The 9455-nt window shown below is 44.9% G+C and overlaps 1 protein-coding gene and 50 non-coding genes across 51 annotated transcripts in view; all 51 read left to right on the plus strand.

Moving 5' to 3' along the window:
- Positions 1 to 9455, plus strand: part of LOC146167131 (cilia- and flagella-associated protein 54-like) — a 168597-nt gene that overhangs the window by 39140 nt on the left and 120002 nt on the right. The gene's annotated exons all lie outside the window — the stretch shown is intronic.
- Positions 20 to 138, plus strand: Trnal-caa (transfer RNA leucine (anticodon CAA)). Its single transcript has 2 exons — positions 20 to 57; positions 93 to 138. It is a non-coding gene; the product is annotated as a tRNA-Leu (tRNA).
- On the plus strand, positions 206 to 324 carry Trnal-caa (transfer RNA leucine (anticodon CAA)). Its single transcript has 2 exons — positions 206 to 243; positions 279 to 324. It is a non-coding gene; the product is annotated as a tRNA-Leu (tRNA).
- Positions 392 to 510, plus strand: Trnal-caa (transfer RNA leucine (anticodon CAA)). The gene is made up of 2 exons: positions 392 to 429; positions 465 to 510. It is a non-coding gene; the product is annotated as a tRNA-Leu (tRNA).
- On the plus strand, positions 578 to 696 carry Trnal-caa (transfer RNA leucine (anticodon CAA)). The gene is made up of 2 exons: positions 578 to 615; positions 651 to 696. It is a non-coding gene; the product is annotated as a tRNA-Leu (tRNA).
- Trnal-caa (transfer RNA leucine (anticodon CAA)) lies at positions 764 to 882 on the plus strand. The gene is made up of 2 exons: positions 764 to 801; positions 837 to 882. It is a non-coding gene; the product is annotated as a tRNA-Leu (tRNA).
- Positions 950 to 1068, plus strand: Trnal-caa (transfer RNA leucine (anticodon CAA)). Its single transcript has 2 exons — positions 950 to 987; positions 1023 to 1068. It is a non-coding gene; the product is annotated as a tRNA-Leu (tRNA).
- Positions 1135 to 1253, plus strand: Trnal-caa (transfer RNA leucine (anticodon CAA)). Its single transcript has 2 exons — positions 1135 to 1172; positions 1208 to 1253. It is a non-coding gene; the product is annotated as a tRNA-Leu (tRNA).
- On the plus strand, positions 1320 to 1438 carry Trnal-caa (transfer RNA leucine (anticodon CAA)). The gene is made up of 2 exons: positions 1320 to 1357; positions 1393 to 1438. It is a non-coding gene; the product is annotated as a tRNA-Leu (tRNA).
- Positions 1505 to 1623, plus strand: Trnal-caa (transfer RNA leucine (anticodon CAA)). Its single transcript has 2 exons — positions 1505 to 1542; positions 1578 to 1623. It is a non-coding gene; the product is annotated as a tRNA-Leu (tRNA).
- On the plus strand, positions 1691 to 1809 carry Trnal-caa (transfer RNA leucine (anticodon CAA)). The gene is made up of 2 exons: positions 1691 to 1728; positions 1764 to 1809. It is a non-coding gene; the product is annotated as a tRNA-Leu (tRNA).
- On the plus strand, positions 1876 to 1994 carry Trnal-caa (transfer RNA leucine (anticodon CAA)). Its single transcript has 2 exons — positions 1876 to 1913; positions 1949 to 1994. It is a non-coding gene; the product is annotated as a tRNA-Leu (tRNA).
- Trnal-caa (transfer RNA leucine (anticodon CAA)) lies at positions 2061 to 2179 on the plus strand. Its single transcript has 2 exons — positions 2061 to 2098; positions 2134 to 2179. It is a non-coding gene; the product is annotated as a tRNA-Leu (tRNA).
- Positions 2246 to 2364, plus strand: Trnal-caa (transfer RNA leucine (anticodon CAA)). Its single transcript has 2 exons — positions 2246 to 2283; positions 2319 to 2364. It is a non-coding gene; the product is annotated as a tRNA-Leu (tRNA).
- Positions 2432 to 2550, plus strand: Trnal-caa (transfer RNA leucine (anticodon CAA)). Its single transcript has 2 exons — positions 2432 to 2469; positions 2505 to 2550. It is a non-coding gene; the product is annotated as a tRNA-Leu (tRNA).
- Positions 2634 to 2752, plus strand: Trnal-caa (transfer RNA leucine (anticodon CAA)). The gene is made up of 2 exons: positions 2634 to 2671; positions 2707 to 2752. It is a non-coding gene; the product is annotated as a tRNA-Leu (tRNA).
- On the plus strand, positions 2820 to 2938 carry Trnal-caa (transfer RNA leucine (anticodon CAA)). Its single transcript has 2 exons — positions 2820 to 2857; positions 2900 to 2938. It is a non-coding gene; the product is annotated as a tRNA-Leu (tRNA).
- On the plus strand, positions 3005 to 3123 carry Trnal-caa (transfer RNA leucine (anticodon CAA)). Its single transcript has 2 exons — positions 3005 to 3042; positions 3078 to 3123. It is a non-coding gene; the product is annotated as a tRNA-Leu (tRNA).
- Positions 3376 to 3494, plus strand: Trnal-caa (transfer RNA leucine (anticodon CAA)). The gene is made up of 2 exons: positions 3376 to 3413; positions 3449 to 3494. It is a non-coding gene; the product is annotated as a tRNA-Leu (tRNA).
- Positions 3578 to 3696, plus strand: Trnal-caa (transfer RNA leucine (anticodon CAA)). Its single transcript has 2 exons — positions 3578 to 3615; positions 3651 to 3696. It is a non-coding gene; the product is annotated as a tRNA-Leu (tRNA).
- Positions 3764 to 3882, plus strand: Trnal-caa (transfer RNA leucine (anticodon CAA)). Its single transcript has 2 exons — positions 3764 to 3801; positions 3837 to 3882. It is a non-coding gene; the product is annotated as a tRNA-Leu (tRNA).
- On the plus strand, positions 3950 to 4068 carry Trnal-caa (transfer RNA leucine (anticodon CAA)). Its single transcript has 2 exons — positions 3950 to 3987; positions 4023 to 4068. It is a non-coding gene; the product is annotated as a tRNA-Leu (tRNA).
- Positions 4135 to 4253, plus strand: Trnal-caa (transfer RNA leucine (anticodon CAA)). Its single transcript has 2 exons — positions 4135 to 4172; positions 4208 to 4253. It is a non-coding gene; the product is annotated as a tRNA-Leu (tRNA).
- On the plus strand, positions 4320 to 4438 carry Trnal-caa (transfer RNA leucine (anticodon CAA)). Its single transcript has 2 exons — positions 4320 to 4357; positions 4393 to 4438. It is a non-coding gene; the product is annotated as a tRNA-Leu (tRNA).
- Trnal-caa (transfer RNA leucine (anticodon CAA)) lies at positions 4506 to 4624 on the plus strand. The gene is made up of 2 exons: positions 4506 to 4543; positions 4579 to 4624. It is a non-coding gene; the product is annotated as a tRNA-Leu (tRNA).
- Trnal-caa (transfer RNA leucine (anticodon CAA)) lies at positions 4691 to 4809 on the plus strand. Its single transcript has 2 exons — positions 4691 to 4728; positions 4764 to 4809. It is a non-coding gene; the product is annotated as a tRNA-Leu (tRNA).
- Positions 4877 to 4995, plus strand: Trnal-caa (transfer RNA leucine (anticodon CAA)). Its single transcript has 2 exons — positions 4877 to 4914; positions 4950 to 4995. It is a non-coding gene; the product is annotated as a tRNA-Leu (tRNA).
- Trnal-caa (transfer RNA leucine (anticodon CAA)) lies at positions 5063 to 5181 on the plus strand. Its single transcript has 2 exons — positions 5063 to 5100; positions 5136 to 5181. It is a non-coding gene; the product is annotated as a tRNA-Leu (tRNA).
- Positions 5249 to 5367, plus strand: Trnal-caa (transfer RNA leucine (anticodon CAA)). Its single transcript has 2 exons — positions 5249 to 5286; positions 5322 to 5367. It is a non-coding gene; the product is annotated as a tRNA-Leu (tRNA).
- Positions 5434 to 5552, plus strand: Trnal-caa (transfer RNA leucine (anticodon CAA)). The gene is made up of 2 exons: positions 5434 to 5471; positions 5507 to 5552. It is a non-coding gene; the product is annotated as a tRNA-Leu (tRNA).
- Positions 5619 to 5737, plus strand: Trnal-caa (transfer RNA leucine (anticodon CAA)). The gene is made up of 2 exons: positions 5619 to 5656; positions 5692 to 5737. It is a non-coding gene; the product is annotated as a tRNA-Leu (tRNA).
- Trnal-caa (transfer RNA leucine (anticodon CAA)) lies at positions 5804 to 5922 on the plus strand. The gene is made up of 2 exons: positions 5804 to 5841; positions 5877 to 5922. It is a non-coding gene; the product is annotated as a tRNA-Leu (tRNA).
- Positions 5990 to 6108, plus strand: Trnal-caa (transfer RNA leucine (anticodon CAA)). The gene is made up of 2 exons: positions 5990 to 6027; positions 6063 to 6108. It is a non-coding gene; the product is annotated as a tRNA-Leu (tRNA).
- Positions 6176 to 6294, plus strand: Trnal-caa (transfer RNA leucine (anticodon CAA)). The gene is made up of 2 exons: positions 6176 to 6213; positions 6249 to 6294. It is a non-coding gene; the product is annotated as a tRNA-Leu (tRNA).
- Trnal-caa (transfer RNA leucine (anticodon CAA)) lies at positions 6362 to 6480 on the plus strand. The gene is made up of 2 exons: positions 6362 to 6399; positions 6435 to 6480. It is a non-coding gene; the product is annotated as a tRNA-Leu (tRNA).
- Trnal-caa (transfer RNA leucine (anticodon CAA)) lies at positions 6547 to 6665 on the plus strand. Its single transcript has 2 exons — positions 6547 to 6584; positions 6620 to 6665. It is a non-coding gene; the product is annotated as a tRNA-Leu (tRNA).
- Positions 6733 to 6851, plus strand: Trnal-caa (transfer RNA leucine (anticodon CAA)). The gene is made up of 2 exons: positions 6733 to 6770; positions 6806 to 6851. It is a non-coding gene; the product is annotated as a tRNA-Leu (tRNA).
- Positions 6918 to 7036, plus strand: Trnal-caa (transfer RNA leucine (anticodon CAA)). The gene is made up of 2 exons: positions 6918 to 6955; positions 6991 to 7036. It is a non-coding gene; the product is annotated as a tRNA-Leu (tRNA).
- Positions 7103 to 7221, plus strand: Trnal-caa (transfer RNA leucine (anticodon CAA)). Its single transcript has 2 exons — positions 7103 to 7140; positions 7176 to 7221. It is a non-coding gene; the product is annotated as a tRNA-Leu (tRNA).
- On the plus strand, positions 7289 to 7409 carry Trnal-caa (transfer RNA leucine (anticodon CAA)). Its single transcript has 2 exons — positions 7289 to 7326; positions 7362 to 7409. It is a non-coding gene; the product is annotated as a tRNA-Leu (tRNA).
- On the plus strand, positions 7475 to 7593 carry Trnal-caa (transfer RNA leucine (anticodon CAA)). Its single transcript has 2 exons — positions 7475 to 7512; positions 7548 to 7593. It is a non-coding gene; the product is annotated as a tRNA-Leu (tRNA).
- On the plus strand, positions 7660 to 7778 carry Trnal-caa (transfer RNA leucine (anticodon CAA)). The gene is made up of 2 exons: positions 7660 to 7697; positions 7733 to 7778. It is a non-coding gene; the product is annotated as a tRNA-Leu (tRNA).
- On the plus strand, positions 7845 to 7963 carry Trnal-caa (transfer RNA leucine (anticodon CAA)). Its single transcript has 2 exons — positions 7845 to 7882; positions 7918 to 7963. It is a non-coding gene; the product is annotated as a tRNA-Leu (tRNA).
- Trnal-caa (transfer RNA leucine (anticodon CAA)) lies at positions 8031 to 8149 on the plus strand. Its single transcript has 2 exons — positions 8031 to 8068; positions 8104 to 8149. It is a non-coding gene; the product is annotated as a tRNA-Leu (tRNA).
- Positions 8217 to 8335, plus strand: Trnal-caa (transfer RNA leucine (anticodon CAA)). Its single transcript has 2 exons — positions 8217 to 8254; positions 8290 to 8335. It is a non-coding gene; the product is annotated as a tRNA-Leu (tRNA).
- On the plus strand, positions 8403 to 8521 carry Trnal-caa (transfer RNA leucine (anticodon CAA)). Its single transcript has 2 exons — positions 8403 to 8440; positions 8476 to 8521. It is a non-coding gene; the product is annotated as a tRNA-Leu (tRNA).
- Positions 8589 to 8707, plus strand: Trnal-caa (transfer RNA leucine (anticodon CAA)). Its single transcript has 2 exons — positions 8589 to 8626; positions 8662 to 8707. It is a non-coding gene; the product is annotated as a tRNA-Leu (tRNA).
- Trnal-caa (transfer RNA leucine (anticodon CAA)) lies at positions 8775 to 8893 on the plus strand. The gene is made up of 2 exons: positions 8775 to 8812; positions 8848 to 8893. It is a non-coding gene; the product is annotated as a tRNA-Leu (tRNA).
- Positions 8961 to 9079, plus strand: Trnal-caa (transfer RNA leucine (anticodon CAA)). Its single transcript has 2 exons — positions 8961 to 8998; positions 9034 to 9079. It is a non-coding gene; the product is annotated as a tRNA-Leu (tRNA).
- Positions 9146 to 9264, plus strand: Trnal-caa (transfer RNA leucine (anticodon CAA)). Its single transcript has 2 exons — positions 9146 to 9183; positions 9219 to 9264. It is a non-coding gene; the product is annotated as a tRNA-Leu (tRNA).
- Trnal-caa (transfer RNA leucine (anticodon CAA)) lies at positions 9332 to 9450 on the plus strand. The gene is made up of 2 exons: positions 9332 to 9369; positions 9405 to 9450. It is a non-coding gene; the product is annotated as a tRNA-Leu (tRNA).

The raw sequence follows: 9455 nt of genomic DNA on the forward strand, positions 1-9455 counted from the left end.
TTAGTTGTTAGAACAGCAAGTCAGGATGGCCGAGTGGTCTAAGGCGCCAGACTCAAGCTTAAAAGCTTCACTGTTCTGCGGTGATATGGGTGTTCTGGTCTCCGAATGGAGGCGTGGGTTCGAATCCCACTTCTGACACTAATTTTAAATTTGCGTTTTTTCCGCCCGCAATAAACCAAACAGTGTTTTGTTGTTATAACAGCAAGTCAGGATGGCCGAGTGGTCTAAGGCGCCAGACTCAAGCTTTAAAGCTTCATTGTTCTGCGGTGATATGGGTGTTCTGGTCTCCGAATGGAGGCGTGGGTTCGAATCCCACTTCTGACACTAGTTTTGAATTTTTGTTTTTGTGACAGCAATACGGAAAACTGTTATTTGTTTTTCTATTAATCAAGTCAGGATGGCCGAGTGGTCTAAGGCGCCAGACTCAAGCTTTAAAACTTAACTGTTCTGCGGTGATATGGGTGTTCTGGTCTCCGAATGGAGGCGTGGGTTCGAATCCCACTTCTGACACTAATTTTAAATTTGCGTTTTTTCCGCCCGCAATAAACCAAACAGTTTTTAGTTGTTAGAACAGCAAGTCAGGATGGCCGAGTGGTCTAAGGCGCCAGACTCAAGCTTTAAAGCTTCATTGTTCTGCGGTGATATGGGTGTTCTGGTCTCCGAATGGAGGCGTGGGTTCGAATCCCACTTCTGACACTAATTTTAAATTTGCGTTTTTTCCGCCCGCAATAAACCAAACAGTTTTTTGTTGTTATAACAGCAAGTCAGGATGGCCGAGTGGTCTAAGGCGCCAGACTCAAGCTTTAAAGCTTCATTGTTCTGCGGTGATATGGGTGTTCTGGTCTCCGAATGGAGGCGTGGGTTCGAATCCCACTTCTGACACTAGTTTTGAATTTTTGTTTTTGTGACAGCAATACGGAAAACTGTTATTTGTTTTTCTATTAATCAAGTCAGGATGGCCGAGTGGTCTAAGGCGCCAGACTCAAGCTTTAAAACTTAACTGTTCTGCGGTGATATGGGTGTTCTGGTCTCCGAATGGAGGCGTGGGTTCGAATCCCACTTCTGACTCTAATTTTAAATTTGCGTTTTTCCGCCCGCAATAAACCAAACAGTTTTTAGTTGTTAGAACAGCAAGTCAGGATGGCCGAGTGGTCTAAGGCGCCAGACTCAAGCTTAAAAGCTTCGCTGTTCTGCGGTGATATGGGTGTTCTGGTCTCCGAATGGAGGCGTGGGTTCGAATCCCACTTCTGACACTAATTTTAAATTTGCGTTTTTCCGCCCGCAATAAACCAAACAGTTTTTAGTTGTTAGAACAGCAAGTCAGGATGGCCGAGTGGTCTAAGGCACCAGACTCAAACTTGAAAGCTTCGCTGTTCTGCGTTGATATGGGTGTTCTGGTCTCCGAATGGAGGCGTGGGTTCGAATCCCACTTCTGACACTAATTTTAAATTTGCGTTTTTCCGCCCGCAATAAACAAAACAGTTTTTAGTTGTTAGAACAGCAAGTCAGGATGGCCGAGTGGTCTAAGGCGCCAGACTCAAGCTTAAAAGCTTCGCTGTTCTGCGGTGATATGGGTGTTCTGGTCTCCGAATGGAGGCGTGGGTTCGAATCCCACTTCTGACACTAATTTTGAATTTTTGTTTTTCTGACAGCAATACGGAAAACTGTTATTAGTTTTTCTATTAATCACGTCAGGATGGCCGAGTGGTCTAAGGCGCCAGACTCAAGCTTTAAAACTTAACTGTTCTCCGGTGATATGGGTGTTCTGGTCTCCGAATGGAGGCGTGGGTTCGAATCCCACTTCTGACACTAATTTTAAATTTGCGTTTTTCCGCCCGCAATAAACCAAACAGTTTTTAGTTGTTAGAACAGCAAGTCAGGATGGCCGAGTGGTCTAAGGCGCCATACTCAAGCTTAAAAGCTTCGCTGTTCTGCGGTGATATGGGTGTTCTGGTCTCCGAATGGAGGCGTGGGTTCGAATCCCACTTCTGACACTAATTTTAAATTTGCGTTTTTCCGCCCGCAATAAACCAAACAGTTTTTAGTTGTTAGAACAGCAAGTCAGGATGGCCGAGTGGTCTAAGGCGCCAGACTCAAGCTTAAAAGCTTCGCTGTTCTGCGTTGATATGGGTGTTCTGGTCTCCGAATGGAGGCGTGGGTTCGAATCCCACTTCTGACACTAATTTTAAATTTGCGTTTTTCCGCCCGCAATAAACCAAACAGTTTTTAGTTGTTAGTACAGCAAGTCAGGATGGCCGAGTGGTCTAAGGCGCCAGACTCAAGCTTAAAAGCTTCCCTGTTCTGCGGTGATATGGGTGTTCTGGTCTCCGAATGGAGGCGTGGGTTCGAATCCCACTTCTGACACTAATTTTGAATTTTTGTTTTTCTGACAGCAATACGGAAAACTGTTATTAGTTTTTCTATTAATCACGTCAGGATGGCCGAGTGGTCTAAGGCGCCAGACTCAAGCTTAAAAGCTTCGCTGTTCTGCGGTGATATGGGTGTTCTGGTCTCCGAATGGAGGCGTGGGTTCGAATCCCACTTCTGACACTAATTTTAAATTTGCATTTTTCCGCCCGCAATAAACCAAACAGTTTTTAGTTGTTAGAACAGCAAGTCAGGAAGAACAGCAAGTCAGGATGGCCGAGTGGTCTAAGGCGCCAGACTCAAGCTTTAAAGCTTCATTGTTCTGCGGTGATATGGGTGTTCTGGTCTCCGAATGGAGGCGTGGGTTCGAATCCCACTCATGACATTAGTTTTGAATTTTTGTTTTTCTGACAGCAATACGGAAAACTGTTATTAGTTTTTCTATTAATCAAGTCAGGATGGCCGAGTGGTCTAAGGCGCCAGACTCAAGCTTAAAAGCTTCACTGTTCTGCGGTGATATGGGTGTATTGGTCTCCGAATGGAGGCGTGGGTTCGAATCCCACTTCTGACACTAATTTTAAATTTGCGTTTTTCCGCCCGCAATAAACCAAACAGTTTTTAGTTGTTAGAACAGCAAGTCAGGATGGCCGAGTGGTCTAAGGCGCCAGACTCAAGCTTAAAAGCTTCGCTGTTCTGCGGTGATATGGGTGTTCTGGTCTCCGAATGGAGGCGTGGGTTCGAATCCCACTTCTGACACTAATTTTAAATTTGCGTTTTTTCCGCCCGCAATAAACCAAACAGTTTTTAGTTGTTAGAACAGCAAGTCAGGATGCCCGAGTGGTCTAAGGCGCCAGACTCAAGCTTTAATCTTCATTGTTCTGCTGTGATATGGGTGTTGTGGTCTCCGAATGGAGGCGTGGGTTCGAATCCCACTTATGACACTAGTTTTGAATATTTGTTTTTCTGACAGCAATACGGAAAACTGTTATTTGTTTTTCCATTAATCAAGTCAGGATGGCCGAGTGGTCTAAGGCGCCAGACTCAAGCTTCAAAGCTTAACTGTTCTGCGGTGATATGGGTGTTCTGGTCTCCGAATGGAGGCGTGGGTTCGAATACCACTTCTGACACTAATTTTAAATTTGCGTTTTTCCGCCCGCAATAAACCAAACAGTTTTTAGTTGTTAGAACAGCAAGTCACGAAGAACAGCAAGTCAGGATGGCCGAGTGGTCTAAGGCGCCAGACTCAAGCTTTAAAGCTTCATTGTTCTGCGGTGATATGGGTGTTCTGGTCTCCGAATGGAAGCGTGGGTTCGAATCCCACTTCTGACACTAGTTTTGAATTTTTGTTTTTCTGACAGCAATACGGAAAACTGTTATTAGTTTTTCTATTAATCAAGTCAGGATGGCCGAGTGGTCTAAGGCGCCAGACTCAAGCTTTAAAGCTTCACTGTTCTGCGGTGATATGGGTGTTCTGGTCTCCGAATGGAGGCGTGGGTTCGAATCCCTCTTATGACATTAGTTTTGAATTTTTGTTTTTCTGACAGCAGTACGGAAAACTGTTATTAGTTTTTCTATTAATCAAGTCAGGATGTCCGAGTGGTCTAAGGCGCCAGACTCAAGCTTTAAAACTTAACTGTTCTGCGGTGATATGGGTGTTCTGGTCTCCGAATGGAGGCGTGGGTTCGAATCCCACTTCTGACACTAATTTTAAATTTGCGTTTTTCCGCCCGCAATAAACCAAACAGTTTTTAGTTGTTAGAACAGCAAGTCAGGATGGCCGAGTGGTCTAAGGCACCAGACTCAAGCTTAAAAGCTTCGCTGTTCTGCGTTGATATGGGTGTTCTGGTCTCCGAATGGAGGCGTGGGTTCGAATCCCACTTCTGACACTAATTTTAAATTTGCGTTTTTCCGCCCGCAATAAACCAAACAGTTTTTAGTTGTTAGAACAGCAAGTCAGGATGGCCGAGTGGTCTAAGGCGCCAGACTCAAGCTTTAAAGCTTCATTGTTCTGCGGTGATATGGGTGTTCTGGTCTCCGAATGGAGGCGTGGGTTCGAATCCCACTTCTGACACTAGTTTTGAATTTTTGTTTTTGTGACAGCAATACGGAAAACTGTTATTTGTTTTTCTATTAATCAAGTCAGGATGGCCGAGTAGTCTAAGGCGCCAGACTCAAGCTTTAAAACTTAACTGTTCTGCGGTGATATGGGTGTTCTGGTCTCCGAATGGAGGCGTTGGTTCGAATCCCACTTCTGACACTAATTTTAAATTTGCGTTTTTCCGCCCGCAATAAACCAAACAGTTTTTAGTTGTTAGAACAGCAAGTCAGGATGGCCGAGTGGTCTAAGGCGCCAGACTCAAGCTTAAAAGCTTCGCTGTTCTGCGGTGATATGGGTGTTCTGGTCTCCGAATGGAGGCGTGGGTTCGAATCCCACTTCTGACACTAGTTTTGAATTTTTGTTTTTCTGACAGCAATACGGAAAACTGTTATTTGTTTTTCTATTAATCAAGTCAGAATGGCCGAGTGGTCTAAGGCGCCAGACTCAAGCTTTGAAACTTAACTGTTCTGCGGTGATATGGGTGTTCTGGTCTCCGAATGGAGGCGTGGGTTCGAATCCCACTTCTGACACTAATTTTAAATTTGCGTTTTTTCCGCCCGCAATAAACCAAACAGTTTTTTGTTGTTATAACAGCAAGTCAGGATGGCCGAGTGGTCTAAGGCGCCAGACTCAAGCTTTAAAGCTTCATTGTTCTGCGGTGATATGGGTGTTCTGGTCTCCAAATGGAGGCGTGGGTTCGAATCCCACTTCTGACACTAGTTTTGAATTTTTGTTTTTGTGACAGCAATACGGAAAACTGTTATTTGTTTTTCTATTAATCAAGTCAGGATGGCCGAGTGGTCTAAGGCGCCAGACTCAAGCTGTAAAACTTAACTGTTCTGCGGTGATATGGGTGTTCTGGTCTCCGAATGGAGGCGTGGGTTCGAATCCCACTTCTGACACTAATTTTAAATTTGCGTTTTTCCGCCCGCAATAAACCAAACAGTTTTTAGTTGTTAGAACAGCAAGTCAGGATGGCCGAGTGGTCTAAGGCGCCAGACTCAAGCTTAAAAGCTTCGCTGTTCTGCGTTCATATGGGTGTTCTGGTCTCCGAATGGAGGCATGGGTTCGAATCCCACTTCTAACGCTAATTTTAGATTTGCGTTTTTCCGCCCGCAATAAACCAAACAGTTTTTAGTTGTTAGAACAGCAAGTCAGGATGGCCGAGTGGTCTAAGGCACCAGACTCAAGCTTAAAAGCTTCCCTGTTCTGCGTTGATATGGGTGTTCTGGTCTCCGAATGGAGGCGTGGGTTCGAATCCCACTTCTGACACTAATTTTAAATTTGCGTTTTTCCGCCCGCAATAAACCAAACAGTTTTTAGTTGTTAGAACAGCAAATCAGGATGGCCGAGTGGTCTAAGGCGCCAGACTCAAGCTTGAAAGTTTCGCTGTTCTGCGGTCATATGGGTGTTCTGGTCTCCGAATGGAGGCGTGGGTTCGAATCCCACTTCTGACACTAATTTTGAATTTTTGTTTTTCTGACAGCAATACGGAAAACTGTTATTAGTTTTTCTATTAATCACGTCAGGATGGCCGAGTGGTCTAAGGCGCCAGACTCAAGCTTAAAAGCTTCGCTGTTCTGCGGTGATATGGGTGTTCTGGTCTCCGAATGGAGGCGTGGGTTCGAATCCCACTTCTGACACTAATTTTAAATTTGCGTTTTTTCCGCCCGCAATAAACCAAACAGTTTTTAGTTGTTAGAACAGCAAGTCAGGATGGCCGAGTGGTCTAAGGCGCCAGACTCAAGCTTTAAAGCTTCATTGTTCTGCGGTGATATGGGTGTTCTGGTCTCCGAATGGAGGCGTGGTTTCGAATCCCACTTCTGACACTAGTTTTGAATATTTGTTTTTCTGACAGCAATACGGAAAACTGTTATTTGTTTTTCTATTAATCAAGTCAGGATGGCCGAGTGGTCTAAGGCGCCAGACTCAAACTTTAAAGCTTAACTGTTCTGCGGTGATATGGGTGTTCTGGTCTCCGAATGTAGGCGTGGGTTCGAATCCCACTTCTGACACTAATTTTAAATTTGCGTTTTTCCGCCCGCAATAAACCAAACAGTTTTTAGTTGTTAGAACAGCAAGTCAGGATGGCCGAGTGGTCTAAGGCGCCAGACTCAAGCTATAAAGCTTCATTGTTCTGCGGTGATATGGGTGTTCTGGTCTCCGAATGGAGGCGTGGGTTCGAATCCCACTTCTGACACTAGTTTTGAATTTTTGTTTTTGTGACAGCAATACGGAAAACTGTTATTTGTTTTTCTATTAATCAAGTCAGGATGGCCGAGTGGTCTAAGGCGCCAGACTCAAGCTTTAAAACTTAACTGTTCTCCGGTGATATGGGTGTTCTGGTCTCCGAATGGAGGCGTGGGTTCGAATCCCACTTCTGACACTAATTTTAAATTTGCGTTTTTCCGCCCGCAATAAACCAAACAGTTTTTAGTTGTTAGAACAGCAAGTCAGGATGGCCGAGTGGTCTAAGGCGCCAGACTCAAGCTTAAAAGCTTCGCTGTTCTTCGGTTATATGGGTGTTCTGGTCTCCGAATGGAGGCGTGGGTTCGAATCCCACTTCTGACACTAATTTTAAATTTGCGTTTTTCCGCCCGCAATAAACCAAACAGTTTTTAGTTGTTAGAACAGCAAGTCAGGATGGCCGAGTGGTCTAAGGCGCCAGACTCAAGCTTAAAAGCTTCACTGTTCTGCGGTGATATGGGTGTTCTGGTCTCCGAATGGAGGCGTGGGTTCGAATCCCACTTCTGACACTAATTTTAAATTTGCGTTTTTTCCGCCCGCAATAAACCAAACAGTGTTTTGTTGTTATAACAGCAAGTCAGGATGGCCGAGTGGTCTAAGGCGCCAGACTCAAGCTTTAAAGCTTCATTGTTCTGCGGTGATATGGGTGTTCTGGTCTCCGAATGGAGGCGTGGGTTCGAATCCCACTTCTGAGACTAGTTTTGAATTTTTGTTTTTGTGACAGCAATACGGAAAACTGTTATTTGTTTTTCTATTAATCAAGTCAGGATGGCCGAGTGGTCTAAGGCGCCAGACTCAAGCTTTAAAACTTAACTGTTCTGCGGTGATATGGGTGTTCTGGTCTCCGAATGGAGGCGTGGGTTCGAATCCCACTTCTGACACTAATTTTAAATTTGCGTTTTTCCGCCCGCAATAAACCAAACAGTTTTTAGTTGTTAGAACAGCAAGTCAGGATGGCCGAGTGGTCTAAGGCACCAGACTCAAGCTTAAAAGCTTCGCTGTTCTGCGTTGATATGGGTGTTCTGGTCTCCGAATGGAGGCGTGGGTTCGAATCCCACTTCTGACACTAATTTTAAATTTTTGTTTTTCCGCCCGCAATAAACCAAACAGTTTTTAGTTGTTAGAACAGCAAGTCAGGATGGCCGAGTGGTCTAAGGCGCTAGACTCAAGCTTAAAAGCTTCGCTGTTCTGCGGTGATATGGGTGTTCTGGTCTCCGAATGGAGGCGTGGGTTCGAATCCCACTTCTGACACTAATTTTGAATTTTTGTTTTTCTGACAGCAATACGGAAAACTGTTATTAGTTTTTCTATTAATCACGTCAGGATGGCCGAGTGGTCTAAGGCGCCAGACTCAAGCTTAAAAGCTTCGCTGTTCTGCGGTGATATGGGTGTTCTGGTCTCCGAATGGAGGCGTGGGTTCGAATCCCACTTCTGACACTAATTTTAAATTTGCGTTTTTTCCGCCCGCAATAAACCAAACAGTTTTTAGTTGTAAGAACAGCAAGTCAGGATGGCCGAGTGGTCTAAGGCGCCAGACTCAAGCTTTAAAGCTTCATTGTTCTGCGGTGATATGGGTGTTCTGGTCTCCGAATGGAGGCGTGGGTTCGAATCCCACTTCTGACACTAGTTTTGAATATTTGTTTTTCTGACAGCAATACGGAAAACTGTTATTTGTTTTTCTATTAATCAAGTCAGGATGGCCGAGTGGTCTAAGGCGCCAGACTCAAGCTTAAAAGCTTCGCTGTTCTGCGGTGATATGGGTCTTCTGGTCTCCGAATGGAGGCGTGGGTTCGAATCCCACTTCTGACACTAATTTTAAATTTGCGTTTTTTCCGCCCGCAATAAACCAAACAGTTTTTAGTTGTTAGAACAGCAAGTCAGGATGGCCGAGTGGTCTAAGGCGCCAGACTCAAGCTTAAAAGCTTCACTGTTCTGCGGTGATATTGGTGTTCTGGTCTCCGAATGGAGGCGTGGGTTCGAATCCCACTTCTGACACTAATTTTAAATTTGCGTTTTTTCCGCCCGCAATAAACCAAACAGTTTTTAGTTGTTAGAACAGCAAGTCAGGATGGCCGATTGGTCTAAGGCGCCAGACTCAAGCTTTAAAACTTCATTGTTCTGCGGTGATATGGGTGTTCTGGTCTCCGAATGGAGCCGTGGGTTCGAATCCCACTTCTGACACTAGTTTTGAATTTATGTTTTTCTGACAGCAATACGGAAAACTGTTATTTGTTTTACTATTAATCAAGTCAGGATGGTCGAGTGGTCTAAGGCGCCAGACTCAAGCTTTCAAGCTTAACTGTTCTGCGGTGATATGGGTGTTCTGGTCTCCGAATGGAGGCGTGGGTTCGAATCCCACTTCTGACACTAATTTTAAATTTGCGTTTTTCCGTCCGCAATAAACCAAACAGTTTTTAGTTGTTAGAAGAGCAAGTCAGGATGGCCGAGTGGTCTAAGGCGCCAGACTCAAGCTTAAAAGCTTCGCTGTTCTGCGGTGATATGGGTGTTCTGGTCTCCGAATGGAGGCGTGGGTTCGAATCCCACTTCTGACACTAATTTTGAATTTTTGTTTTTCTGACAGCAATACGGAAAACTGTTATTAGTTTTTCTATTAATCACGTCAGGATGGCCGAGTGGTCTAAGGCGCCAGACTCAAGCTTAAAAGCTTCGCTGTTCTGCGGTGATATGGGTGTTCTGGTCTCCGAATGGAGGCGTGGGTTCGAATCCCACTTCTGACACTAAT

This window comes from Ascidiella aspersa, chromosome 1 (assembly GCF_963924565.1).
Source record: "Ascidiella aspersa chromosome 1, kaAscAspe10.2, whole genome shotgun sequence".
Lineage (NCBI taxonomy): Eukaryota > Metazoa > Chordata > Ascidiacea > Phlebobranchia > Ascidiidae > Ascidiella > Ascidiella aspersa.